A 15404-nucleotide genomic window follows, 5' to 3' on the forward strand; every position below is an offset into this window, starting at 1 on the left:
CTTTCCCTCCTTTCTTCCTCTCCTTCTCTCCTCTCCTCTGTCTTCCCCTCCTTTCTTCCTCTCCTTCTCTCCTCTCCTCTGTCTTCCCCTCCTTTCTTCCTCTCCTTCTCTGCCTCTCCTCTGTCTTCCCCTCCTTTCTCCCTCTCTTTCCCTCCATCTCTCACTCTCTATCCCATCCGTCTGTCTTTCCCTCCTTTCTTCCTCTCTTGACATGTTGAAAAGAGGGGGTTCCCTTGTGTGTGTGTGTGTGTGTGTGTGTGTGTGTGTGTGTGTGTGTGTGTGTGTGTGTGTGTGTGTGTGTGTGTGTGTGTGTGTGTGTGTGTGTGTGTGTGTGTGTGTACTTGAGATGCTGCATATACTATACATTATATTTTCTAGCATGTTGTCACTGGCATCTCTTTCTGTATTCTGAAAAGCAGAAAAAATTATATTTATCTTACATTAACCTTATACTAGTTGTCATAGACTGTACTGTCTAAGACATAAAAAAAAACTGTTATTAAAAGAACAAACATTCAGTCAGGGTCACAATCATCATTTATTATCGATTCTAATTCTAATTCTAATTACAGCAGCTTAATACAACATGACTGTTATATAAATGTATAAACTGTCACAGTTCTGTCCCTTTGTTCCCCGTTGAGGCCTCTGAGTGTTCTGAACAGGACAATGATCATTCTTGTTGGTTGTTGTTTTCCCAGATGAGTCTCTCCCATCGCTCTTTCTCTCTAACCTTCAATCTATTTCTCCTCCTTTCCGCTCTCTTGTGCGTCATTAGACTGTTGCTGTTTCGCCTTTCTTTCTTCCGTTCTTCCTCGTTCTCTGTCTAGCTGTCTCTTATTCCCTCTCTCTCCATTCCTCTTCTAGCTGTCCCTCACTCCGTACCCCTCTCTCCCCTCCTGTGCCTCCCTGTCCCTCTCTTAGGTTGTGTTGGCAGACATGTCGAAGCTATCCGTCAGTGAGGGGGCAAGCCCAGTCAATGACCCCGGCAGTGTGTTTGTGTGTGTGTGTGTTTGTGTGTGATTGCACGTGCTTGGCTGTGTGTGTGTGTGTGTGCGTGTGTGTGGCAGGCCCAGTCGATGACCCTGACAGTGTGCAGTTATCGTCCTAATTAAGATGCCACACTTGAGTTAAACCGGAGCATTAGGATTTGATGGGGAATTGATCAGTGTCAGAGGTGGGACGGAGAGAGAGAGAGAGAGATGGAGGGAATGAGAGGGTGACAGAAGGGGTGGGGGAAGGAGAGGGAAAGGGAGTATGACTGACATATAGGAGAGGGGATGGAGATAGACACGGGAAAGAGGAAAAGGAAAGCAGGGGCAGGGAGGTTGAAAAGCAGAGAGAGAGGGGTGGGGCTTCCTGTCTCTGCGTTGATGATGTCTGAGTTAGAAGGTCAAAGGTTAAGATGATCCTTGAGTCCAGTTGATCACCTCACATCTCCACTCGGTGAATTTAATGACTGGGCTACAGAGAGCTGTTTTGTGTGTGTGTGTGTGTGTGTGTGTGTGTGTGTGTGTGTGTGTGTGTGTGTGTGTGTGTGTGTGTGTGTGTGTGTGTGTGTGTGTGTGTGTGTGTGTGTGTCTGTATGCTCGTGTGTGTATTTGTATTTATTATGGATCCCCATTAGCTACTCTTCCCGGGGTCCATGTGCCATGGTTTGTTTTATCAGAACAGTTGTTGATTGTATACAGTAAAGACCGGTCTCAAGTAGGGCTGTTATGGTGACTATATCATCGTCACACTGGCAGTCACGAGTCACGAAGGCCCATTTAGTCACTGTAATTAGGTTTCTCCAAGCTCTGATACTGCTGACAGACATTAGTAGCCTACCAAATTTGCTAGCTACCTGTTACTCAGTACTCTATTGTCTCTCTAATCCCTCTGACATCAATGCAAATGTAATCTAAAATCTAATCAAACACTTCATGAGAGCCAATGAGCTCAACATTTCTATAGGCTTTGCAATGGTGTGACAAACAGAGTGATGTCCTCTTTTAAAAAGAGGAGGATCCCATCAGCTTTCTACAGGCTAGGCTTACTATATTTATTTCTCAAATGTCCTAATATTAAGCCAATATTAAGCACAGGAGTATAGACTACCTGGCTGGCATGAAAATGATCCACAGGAAAAGCTTCCTCCCTTTTCCCCTGCTTCGAGACACTTGCATGATAATGGTCCATTCTATATCAAAACACATACAGTGGGGCAAAAAAGTATTGTCAGCCACCAATTGTGCAAGTTCTCCCACTTAAAAAGATGAGAGAGGCCTGTAATTTTCATCATAGGTACACTTCAACTATGACAGACAAAATGAGAAGAAAATAAATCCAGAAAGTCACATTGTAGGATTTTTAATGAATTTATTTGCAAATTATGGTGGAAAATAAGTATTTGGTCAATAACAAAAGTGTATCTTAATACTTTGTTATATACCCTTTGTTGGCAATTACAGAGGTCAAACGTTTTCTGTAAGTCTTCACAAGGTTTTCACACACTGTTGCTGGTATTTTGGCCCACTCCTCCATGCAGATCTCCTCTAGAGCAGTGATGTTTTGGGGCTGTTGCTGGGCAACACGGACTTTCAACTCCCTCCAAAGATTTTCTATGGGTTTGAGATCTGGAGACTGGCTAGGCCACTCCAGGATCTTGAAATGCTTCTTACGAAGCCACTCCTTCGTTGCCCGGGCGGTGTGTTTGGGATCATTGTCATGCTGAAACACCCATCTTCAATGTTTCATCTTCAATGCCCTTGCTGATGGAAGGAGGTTTTCACTCAAAATCTCACGATACATGGTTCCCATTCATTCTTTCCTTTACACGGATCAGTCGTCCTGGTCCCTTTGCTGAAAAACAGCCCCAAAGCATGATGTTTCCACCCCCATGCTTCACAGTAGGTATGGTGTTCTTTGGATGCAACTCAGCATTCTTTGTCCTCCAAACATGACGAGTTGATATTTACCAAAAAGTTATATTTTGGTTTCATCTGACCATATGACATTCTCCCAATCTTCTTCTGGATCATCCAAATGCTCTCTAGCAAACTTCAGACGGACCTGGACATGTACTAGCTTAAGCAGGGGGACACGTCTGGCACTGCAGGATTTGAGTCCCTGGCGGCGTAGTGTGTTACTGATGGTAGGCTTTGTTACTTTGGTCCCAGCTCTCTGCAGGCTATTCACTAGGTCCCCCCGTGTGGTTCTGGGATTTTTGCTCACTGTTCTTGTGATCATTTTGACCCCACGGGGTGAGATCTTGCGTGGAGCCCCAGATCGAGGGAGATTATCAGTGGTCTTGTATGTCTTCCATTTCCTAATAATTGCTCCCACAGTTGATTTCTTCAAACCAAGCTGCTTACGTTTTGCAGATGCAGTCTTCACCGCCTGCTGCAGGTCTACAATTTTGTTTCTGGTGTCCTTTGACAGCTCTTTGGTCTTGGCCATAGTGGAGTTTGGTGTGTGACTGTTTGAGGTTGTGGACATGTGTCTTTTATACTGATAACAAGTTCAAACAGGTGCCATTAATACAGGTAACGAGTGGAGGACAGAGGAGCCTCTTAAAGAAGAAGTTACAGGTCTGTGAGAGCCAGAAATCGTGCTTGTTTGTAGGTGACCAAATACTTATTTTTCACCATAATTTGCTAATAAATTCATTAAAAATCCTACAATGTGAATTTCTGTATTTTTTTTATTTTCTGGATTTTTTAAATTTAATTGTGACGACCCTCCCACTCTGTCTGCCGTATTCTCTCTTTGTTCTTGTTTCCTTATTAGGATGCCGGTGGGCGGAGTTGGGAGGGTCGTCAGCTACATGGGAAGCACCTGGGCCAGGTGTGTCCCAGGATAAATAGACCTCTTCCACATTCATGGAAGAGACTCTCTCCATGCAGACACCTTTCTAGATTTTGTTGTGTTTCTTGGTGGCCTTTTGGTTGTTTGCTTTCAACACCCTGCATTATCACATTACTGCAAAACACTCACTTACACTACAGATTACTGATGACACACACCATTGTATATTGTACTTAGTTATTTATTTAATAAATATATATTTTGCTACTCCTTATCCCACGCTGTCTCCCTTTTGTTATGGGCTTTGAGCCGGTTCGTGACACTAATTTTGTCTGTCATAGTTGAAGTGTACCTATGATGAAAATTACAGGCCTCTCTCATATTTTTAAGTGGGAGAACTTGCACAATTGGTGGCTGACTAAATACTTTTTTGCCCCACTGTATATTATTTAGTATATGTAAAGACAAGATTAAATCAAGAATAGCCTGATGGGTGACAATATTAGCCTATCATTTGTGAATTATATATTATCACAATTACTTTTTAAAATCATAGTCACACACCTCATGTAGCCTAGCCCATAGGCCTATATGTTTTGATAAGGATTGTAATCGCAACTAAAGTGGCCAAATAACGTCTTAAAATGAAGCACATTAATCTGCTTTACAAGGGGTTTAGAGCCTAACTTGCATACGTACTATACGCAGCACGAGATTCATGTTTGGGTAAGAGCATTTTCATCATACAAATCCACCTTTATAATAAAAGCATTGCATGCATAATCACATTTGTGGTCATAATGGTGTTTTCCCACTAATTTAACATTTACACTTATAGCCTACTGTCATATGCACATTTGCTGCACTTATAATGGGTAAAACATAGCCTTATAGTTTATCAACATTTTTAAGCTAAAAGTGTGGATCTGTTTCGTCAGCCTCATTACGTAAAAAAAAACTATTTTTGATGCTAGTGGTTGTATTCATTTGGGATATCGCATCACAACTGTCGCAGTCTGTTTTTAATATTTATTTCTCGCACAGAATATGTCAACTTTTGTACTATGGGGGATAGTAGATTGAAATAGGCTATATATAATAGTGCTTTTGCTGTTCGTTAGGCCCACTCTTCTTGTAGGCTGATGAAAAGTAAATGTTCTTCCAATAGCTTCAATATGCACCTCGGGAATTGGTTAAGGGCGCACACAGTTGCGTTCCAGATGTGTTTGTCTTCACTTGTAGCCTGTGAGAAAGACCCGTTTATGTAAAAATTAGGGGTTCAACAAGGGTTCATCAGAGATCCTCAAAGTTCTTTCAAAGAACCTTAAAGGTTCTTGGCACTGAAAATGGCCCCAAAAAGGTTCTTACAAGGAGGAGGCGGGGTTCATCGAGGAACCCCCTTAGTTGGTGGGGGTTCTTGCAGAAACCTGAAACATTTATATTTGAAAGGACAGCAGGTGCAGGCACTTAACTGAAACATGTAAAGATCTCCTCAATTTAAGGTATGGTTTGTATGATCTAAATGTATATTGTTTTATGATGATACCATCTATCTTTTCATATTTGTGCCAATCTTTCTATTAACAAAGAGGTAAGAATATCTAGGCTATAAGAATATGTTGAAGGGTGTATTGGCTGCAGATGACTGAACTGGTCACGTCTGTGTCTGCAGGTATACAGACGAGGATGCATACAAAGGTATGTCAATTGGTATTGGTATGTTATGCAGATCGCATTTACCAACCTCCTCCCTTATCTCTTCAATGAATATCCCCATAGGCCTCTACATTATGGATAAAGTATGTGTATGAAAGCCCTAATCAAAACCGTTTTTTTCCCCCATTCAAATTCACTACAAAAACCAAGGTACGTGTGTGCGTGTTTCGTTAATCATCACTTCACACTCCCTACACCTCTGATGAATATAACAGGAAACCTGTTTGATCACCATGCACTGCTAAATCATTGTGGCTGTGGATATGGAGAACATCAACACATTAACGTCAACATGCCAGAGGATATACCCATTGGACTCTGCTGGAAGTTCACATTTAGATTTTAAACACTCAGAACTAAAATATTGTGTTTCATAATAATAATTGTATTATTGCGTGCAGTGGAGAGGGGTAGTTCAAAAAATGTACCCCAAAAAGTTATTCAAAAGTTTCTTTGAGGATCCATTAAAAGGGGTTATTTGAAGAACTTATAGGGGTTCCCCCACAGTTTCAATTGGAAGAACCACTAAAGAAAGGATACTACTTTTTTTAAGAGTGTGACGGAGAGCCTTGTGAGTGAGAAGTGCGGAGCAGGCAGCACTTAGGGAGAAGGGCTGCAAAAGGCATGGATTTTTTTAAAGGTGCATTATGGCCACACTTATAGGAGTACCTGTTTCTTTGTTTAACAGGCTCAACACTGAATAGCCGCATGTGCTCACTCCCTCGAATCGTTTGGAGAAAATATCCTTTCTACTTTGTTCAATTCTATTCTTCATACTATAAAATAATATAAAATAACTCCACAGAATTCTAGGCAAATCTTGTCTGCTAAATGAACTAGTGTAGCCCACAGCCGTATGGCATAGCCACGTCAGGACCTAACATAAGGACAACTCAGACTATGCTATTCTGTTCTTCTGAAATAGACTACATTTTCTTAACATCATGTTTCTTTAGGCCTGTCTAAAATAAATCATGGATTTATTGTGAAGATGTAGTCTATATTACATGGATTTATTAGACTTTTTTAAAATGTAGACGTTCCAAAGGTCTGCATCAGTGGCTTGTGTGGAAGCCCAGGAGATGTTAAATGTGTTTAGGTTACTTGGCTCATAGCGATACATTGGTGAACCTGGCTTCCAGGTTGAGCAGGCGGGTTTGGCGGGTCATGTTTCGGAGGACACATGACTCGACTGTTGCCTGAAGCAAGGATATGCATATTATTGATACCATTCGAAAGGAAACATTTGAAGTTTGTGTAAATGTTAAAGGAATGTAGGAGAATAAAATAAATAATAATAAAACACATTAGATCTGGTAAAAGAGAATACAAATAAAGAATATTTGAAATGCAAGAGAAATGCCATAATGTATTATTCCAGCCCAGGTGCAATTTAGATTTTGGCCACTCGATGACAGCAGTATACGAGCAAAGTTTTAGACTGATCCAATGAACCATTGCATTTCTGTTCAAAATTTGGTATCAAGACTGCCCAAATGTGCCTAATTTGTTTATTAATAACTTCTCAAGTTCAGAACTGTGCACTCTCCTCAAACAATAACATGGTATTCTTTCACTGTAATAGCTCCTGGACAGGGCAGTTAGATTAACAAGAATTTAAGCTTTCTGCCGATATCAGATATGTCTATGTCCTGGGAAAGGTTTGTGTTACTTACAACCTCATGCAGTTAGATTAACAGTGCAGTTAGATTAACAAGAATTTAAGCTTTCTGCTGATATCAGACATGTCTATGTCCTGGGAAAGGTTTGTGTTACTTACAACCTCATGCAGTTAGATTAACAGTGCAGTTAGATTAACAAGAATTTAAGCTTTCTGCCGATATCAGACATGTCTATGTCCTGGGAAAGGTTTGTGTTACTTACAACCTCATGCTAATCGCATTAGCCTACGTTAGCTCAACCGTCCCGTGGGGGACCCACCAATCCTGAAGAAGTTTTAATTGTAGATGGGCGTGGAAGGGCTCTGGCGTTCCTGTTTGGACAGCTCGGTTACCTGGTCAATACCACCGTACATAGAGCCGCAACACGACCTATCAAGCACCCGTCATGCTATTGACCAACCACGACCTCTAACCTCAAACCAAACAGGACGTTTTAAACCTCTCAGATGTGGAACTGGTTATTTTCTTTCATCCATATAAGGGTTAGTGTCAGGGCATTACCAATATGATATTGTCAATATGAAACAATATTCATGATTTACATACTAGATTAAATGGTTTCGTAGCCCAGCTCGGTAGACAGAAACGGGTCGGAGTGTAAACCAAAATGAATGCTCAAATATTGGAACATACCAAAGCTCAGACAGCCACACTATCCTAACCTATCTCGTGACCGGGTTTGACAGCTGTAAGAGAAGTGGCGGCTGTCAACATAGATTTCCCCTCTTCTCCTCTGGCGTGCTCTTGATGTTTACCATATGTCTGTCCTGATGACCCTAATCTCTGAATGGGGAGCAAAGACACATGGAGAGGCTGTCACAAACCACCTGAGGCATGATGTCATTGACGTTGTCATAAATGTGTTTCAGTAAAACCACTCGGGACACTTTGCCATGGCGACATGAAAGACACCTGACAAGTGGACGCGGAATGGTGTCTGACGGAGAAAGGACTTGAGAAGTGACACTAGAGAACTTGTGGAGAGACCAAATGGAACGCTAGAGAACACAGTAGCGCTTGAGGTTAGAACCACAATATGGAGCCTGGAGTTGATGAAACCAAAAGAGGCTAAAGATTAGCCTACTTATCAGATAAACAGATTGATTGTAAAATCCCTCTGGATAGTGACTAATGTAATGTAAAATGTAATAGATTATTGATAGGGGATCAATGGAATGAAGCAAAGCTAATTCTTTCATAGTGGTGGTGTGACCCTTGTAATGTTATGTAGCTACCTACTGGATGAAAATCAAATGAAAATGCTTTCAATAACATTTAAGTAGTTTAGCAAGGCATATACCAATCATTGATGGCCACTGATAATCATCATCATCATCCGTACAGGGATGTTCAAGGTTAGCACATGCTTCAACTATTCTCTAATACGTAAAACTATCAAAGGTAATGTTTGAAAACTCCATGATCTCTCTCTATCTCCCTCTGTCTCCTCTCTCTCTCTCTCTTTTTCTCCCACCCCTCTCTCTCTCCAGGGGGTAGCAGAGCAGTGGTATCAATTAACCATCAATCTGTGCAGTGGGCCATTTCTCCTTGATTCAGCAGTCCACACCTCCTCCATTATAGCCCATAATTTAATCTACACAACCAAATGACCCTCAGAGACAGAGGGAGAGGGAGTGACACCCCTTCCTCCACTCCATTTTCTTGACCTCCCATCTACATTAGCTGTCACTGTATACTGTGTCACTGTTACTGTGTCTCTCCCTCTGCTCCGTTCTCTCTCAGGCCTTGCTAACCTCCACTTTTTCTTCCACTGACCCATGACAGTGATGTTATAGCTCCATGTACCTCTTGTATTGATTCTTTCTGTCTCCCACCTGTAAACTCTACTGACCCTCAAGATCAGCGCCTGCAGACGGTTATGGTTACAGCCGGTTAAAGCCAATTTATGCTTGCGCCGACCTCCGGAGGGTTGCTGAGGCCAAATACAGTTCTGTACCGCATCACCATGCGCCTCCCAAATTGTGTAACAATGTGGAGAGCTCCGTATGGCTCCACATTGACATGATGCATTGACGGTAGGTGGGGGCGGGAGGTCCTGTATAAAGACCAACTAACTTACTACACAACAGCTCTGCTCCACGAAGTGCAAGAAGTATGAATGCCCTAACCGAGTTTGGGAAACCCTATCTTACAGGACAGTTATGAGCAGGGGTCAGTGTATTCATGGATGCCAAGGGAAGCCAGGCTTCCCCCCAAAAATTACCAAGAAAAAAAGACAAAAAGAATGTATCGTTCTTCTCCTTGTATTTCATCATTTTCCTTCAATTTGCAAGAGGCTGAATGATTCTCACTAGAGAAAGCATCCGAGTGAATGAAACAGCCACCTCTTTCTCAGTATGTGTAGCGATCTTATGCTGTCTGGTCATAAAGAGTATGACATTGTTGCCGCCTCTAGCATTGAATGCAAGGGAAGCCAGTGAGCATTTGTCTTTCTTGATAATATATATATATTTTTAAAAGCTAATCAGCGTTGAGCTAATCTGAGTGAGCGCAACTGTGAATGGTCCTGACGCACCCAAAAAAAACGTGTCATGGGAAGCCTGTTTTGATTTGGCTTCACACCAATCACATCACATCAAAAGGAGAACATCATTTAGATTTTTAAAAAATGTCATTGTTGCATCTCGTTGTGTTGTGTTGTTGTACTCCGGTGGCTAGCTTGTTAGCTAAAGTCATCCCTTCCTGAATTGGCCATCGATAGCAATTTGGTTTTACTTCATTCTCTGGCCAATGAATATAACAACAATTCTGATCCATAAATTCAGACATTGTGTCCCTGAGAGGATGGAAGTTCAATATGTAACTAGATGTAGAAGGCTAAAGTTAACTAGCTGGCCTGGCGCATCATTGCCCATGAAAGGAAGTTAGCATTTTAACCAGGACAACAAAAACGAAAAGTGGGTAGCCTACTGTACGACACACACACACACACACACGAATCAGTACCATGGACAACCACATCACACAAAAGTATTTGGACACCTGCTCGTCGAACATCTCATTCCAAAATCATGGGGATTAATATGGACTTGGTCCCCCCTTTGCTGCAATAACAGCATCCACCCTTCTGGGAAGGCTTTCCACGAGATGTTGGAACATTGCTGCAAGGTCTTGCTTCCATTCAGCCACAAGAGCATTAGTGAGGTCGGGCACTGATGTTGGCCGATTAGGCCTGGCTCTCAGTCGGTGTTAACAATTCATCCCAAAGGTGTTCGATGGGGTTGAGGTCAGGACTATGTGCAGACCACTCAAGTACTTCCACATCGATCTCGACAAACCATTTCTGTATGGACCTCGCTTTGTACACTGGGGCATTATCATGCTGAATCAGGAAAGGGCCTTCCCCAAACTGTTGCCATAAAGTTGGAAGCACAGAATCGAATAGAATGTCATTGTATGCTGTATCGTTAAGATTTCCCTTCATTGGAACTAAGGGGCCTAGCCCGAACCATGAAAAACATCCCTGACCATTATTTCTCCTCCACCAAACTTTACAGTTGGCACTATGCATCGGGTCAGGTAGCGTTCTCCTGGCATCCGCCAGATTAGACTGTCAGATGGTGAGGAGTAATTCATCACTGCAGAGAACGCTTTTCCACTCCTCCAGAGTCCAATGGCGGCGAGCTTTACACCACTCCAGCCAACGCTTGGCATTGCGCATGGTGAACTAAGGATTGTGTGCGGCTGCTCACCCATGGAAACCGATTTCATGAAGCTCCGATGAACAGTTATTGTGCTGACGTTGCTTCCAGTGGCAGTTTGAAACTTGGTAGTGAGTTTTGCAACCGAGGAGAGACAATTTTTACTCGCCACACGCTTCAGCACTCGGTGGTCTCGTTCTGTTGTTGCTCCTAGACAACTTCACAATACAGCACTTACTGTTGACCAGGACAGCTCTAGCAGGGCAGAAATTTGACAAACTGACTTGATGGAAAGGTGACATCCTATGACGGTGCCAGTCACTGAGCTCTTCAGTAAGGTCATTCAACTGCCAATGTTTGTCTATGGAGATTGTATGGCCGTGTGCTCAATTTCATATTCGTGTCAGCAACTCTGTGACTGAAATAGCCGAATCCACCTATTTGAAGGGGTGTCCACATTCTTTGTATAAATAGTGTATTTATCTTATGTTGATTGGACTAAATTGTTTTTGGTATCTTTTAGTTGTCACTGTATTAAACTAAGTGAGGAGCCAAGCTGCTTTGGAGTCCTACCAGAGAGTAGAAAGCAAAGACACCGACCGAGACAGATGTAGCAGGGTCTTAGTGAGATTAAGACTCCGGGCGACCCGTCCTCCATTACCGAGCATACTACTCGCATAAACTTGACAAACTGAAAGCGAGGATGTCCTTCCAGAGGGGCATCATATACTGAAACATACTCTGTTTCTCTGAGACTTGGCTTTTCTCTGACATCAGACATTATATACAACCAGCAGGTTTTACAGTTTTTCGAGCGGATAGAAAGCGAACTCTCTATGGCAAGAGCAAAAGGGTGGTGGGCTCTGCTTTATGACCAGCAACACATGGTACGACAAGGGAAATATACAGGAACTTGCAAGCTTCTGTTCACCCGACTTGGAATACTTGGTCAAAAATATGATCCTTTTTATCTTTGGAAAGAGTTCACAGGCATTGTTGCCATTGCTGTGTACATCCCGCCCCAAGCCAACACCAAAAAGTCTCTCAAAGATCTTCATTGGACCCTGAACAAATTGGAGACAGTATTCCCGGAGGCAGCGTTCGTTGTTGAGGGAGACATAAAAAAAAATATTTGAGAACCGTGCTCCCTAATTATTACCAACACATCGATTGTCTAACTAAGGGAAATTCTACTCTTGGCCACTGCTACACACCTTTTCGACATGGGCATAAGGCTCTCTCCAGTCCTTCTTTCGGAAAAACCCACCATGACTCCATCTTCTCCATGCTTCTAGAAGGAAGTTCCAGTGGTCAGGTCTGTACAGCTTTGGTCCAACCAATCAGAATTCACGCTCCAAGACTGTTTTTATCAAGTGGACTGGAATATGTTCCGGGTCACCTCTGGAGACAATGTCAACGAATACGCCGACTCAGTCAAAATGCATAGATGATGTGATACCGATACTTTCAAAACTGACCTGAAACCTTGGATTGATAATTGATTTGTAGGAAAACAAAGAGAGAGATGCTGCTTACAAACAGGACGACTGGGGTAGTGGAGCAATTCAGCGGGTCGGACACAAGGCACAATGTGACAGGGGCTCCTAACGATCGCAAATTACAAAAAAGAAAGCCAGCCACATCACGTTCACCAACGCCACCCTACCGGGGAGAGCTAAACACCTTTTTCTCAAGATTCGAGCACAATGACCCTGAGCTGCTGAGGAGAGCCCCAGATGACAATGTGGGCTACACACTCACAGTCTCCACTGAGGACGTACAGTATGTAAGTGTTAACTCTCGCAAGGCTGCCGGCCCAGATGGCATCTCTAGCCGTACCCTCGGAGATTGTGCAGACCAGCTGTTGTGTTCTCTGACATTTTCAATCTCTCTCTAGCTCAGGCCTCTATACCCACCTGCTTCAAGATGTCCACTATCATCCCTATGCCCAGGAAAGGGAAAGTAACTGAACGACAACCAACCAGTAGCACACATCATGTGTGGCGTGTGTCACATCTTCGAGAGGCTAGTCACAGACAATATTACCTCCTCCCTCCCCAACAAACTCGACCCTCTCCAATTCGTCTACCGCCCTGACTGATGCACGTACAACGCAATCGCCATTGCACTACACACTGCCCTTACCCACCTGGACAAAAATAATGCATATGTGAGGATGCTGTTCATCGACTATAGCAGCTCGGCCTTCAATACCATAGTGCCCTATAGGCTCATTAAAAAGCTCACGGCCCTGGGTCTGAAATCCTCCCTATGCGACTGGGTCCTCGACTTCCCGACGTGCCTCCACCAGATGGTAAAGATATGCAATATTACCTCCCCACACTAATCCTCAACATGGGGGGAAATCTGAATCCTGGCCACGTGGTTGTGTCTGAACGGTCAAATCTGATTTATTTGCCTTCAAGTGATTTTTAGACTGTTATTTGGCATATCTGGTTGCTTGCTAGCTACTCTGTTGACAGTTTGACAAGAAGCTAACTAGCTTGTTAATTGCTAACTAGTTTGTTAGTTGTTCACAAACAAATTAGTGAATGTGCTAGAAAGCTAAACAGCTACCTAGCTAGCTAGTTGACTGTTGTGGCTAGCTAAAAAGGACTTGTTTTGAAAGTTAGATCCTCTTGTCCTTTGAGGCTTTAAAAGTGTTCTTACACTATGATTGTGAACATTCAAAACAACTGGGAAACATCCATGCCAGGCATTGTTGTCACCTTAATTTGCTACATAAATTCTACATGGTAGGAAGCATGAGCACTAACACCAATCAGCCTAAACCACTGATAACACACCTGGCATTACTATGACAACTTGCGTAGCCATGTCAGCAAATGACTGCTTTCTGAACACACACAAATACGATTTTGTCACTTGTAACTTGATGTTTATATAGTCAGTATTCCAAAACAGATTTGGAAAAAAACTGATTTGAGCAGTATTAAGGCCTGCACTGTGAACAAAACTTTAGAGTTTTCATAAAGCTAGTACCTAAACCAAAGTACAGAATTTTAAGATTGTTCTATACATCCGTTGCGGTCTCTATAAGCTTCAATATGAGGTGCTAAACCTATCATGAAGGTACATCCTTGAAGCTGTATACTGTAGTCAAAATGTTTTGAGGATAATACAGTAGGTTTACAGACAAGCACGGACAACAAAAGGAAAACCAGCCACGTCACGGACACCAACATCTTGCTTCCAGACAAACTAAACGCCTTCTATGTCAGCTTTGAGGATAATACAGTAGCACCGACGCGGCCCGCTAACAAGGGCTTTGTGCTCTCCTTCTCTGCGGCCGATGTAAGACATTTAAACATAAACCCTCGCAAGGCTGCCGGCCCAGACGGCATCCCTAGCCGCGTTGTGCAGACCTGCTAGCTGAGACAGCCTACAGGGAGGAGGTGAGGGCACTGATGTCAGGAAAATAACCTCTCACTCAATGTCAACAAAACAAAGGAGATGATCAGAAAACAGCAGAGGGAGCACCCCCCTATCCACATCAATAGGACAGCAGTGGAGAAGGTGGAAAGTTTTAAGTTCCTCGGCGTACACATCACAGACAAACTGAAATGGTCCACCCACACAGACAGTGTGGTGAAGAAGGCGCAACAGCGCCTCTTCAACCTCAGGAAGCTGAAGAAATTTGGCGTGTCACCTAAATCCCTCACACACTTTTACAGAAGCACAATTGAGAGCATCCTGTCGGGCTGTATCACCGTCTGGTATGGCAACTACACCGCCCACAACCACAAGGCTCTCCAGAGGGTGGTGCGGTCTGCACAACACATCACCGGGGGCAAACTACCTGCCCTCCAGGACACCTACACCACCCGATGTCACAGGAAGGCCAAAAAGATCATCAAGGACAACAACCACCTGAGCCACTGCCTGTTCACTCTACTACCATCCAAAAGGCGAGGTCAGTACAGGTGCATCAAAGCTGGGACCGAGAGACTGAAAAACAGCTTCTATCTCAAGGCCATCAGACTGTTAAACAGCCATCACTAACACAGAGAGGCTGCTGCCTACATACTGACTTGAAATCATTGACCACTTTAATAAATGGATCACTAGTCACTTTAATAATGCTACTATGTAAACTCAGCAAAAAAAGAAAAGTCCTCTCACTGTAAACTGCGTTTATTTTCAGCAAACTTAACATGTGTAAATATTTGTATGAACATAACTAGATTCAACAGCTGAGACATAAACTGAACAAGTTCCACAGACATGTGACTATCAGAAGTAGAATAATGTGTCCCTGAACAAAAGGGGTGGGGGTCAAAATCAAAAGTAACAGTCAGTATCTGGTGTGGCCACCAGCTGCATTAAGTACTGCAGTGCATCTCCTCCTCATGGACTGCACCAGATTTGCCAGTTCTTGCTGTGAGATGTTACCCCACTCTTCCACCAAGGAACCTGCAAGTTCCCAGATGTTTCTGAGGGGAAATGGCCTTAACCCTCACCCTCCGATCCAACAGGTCCCAGATGTGCTCAATGGGATTGAGATCCGAGGTCTTCGCTGGCCATGGCAGAACAC

Source organism: Oncorhynchus keta, chromosome 26, assembly GCF_023373465.1.
Source record: "Oncorhynchus keta strain PuntledgeMale-10-30-2019 chromosome 26, Oket_V2, whole genome shotgun sequence".
Lineage (NCBI taxonomy): Eukaryota > Metazoa > Chordata > Actinopteri > Salmoniformes > Salmonidae > Oncorhynchus > Oncorhynchus keta.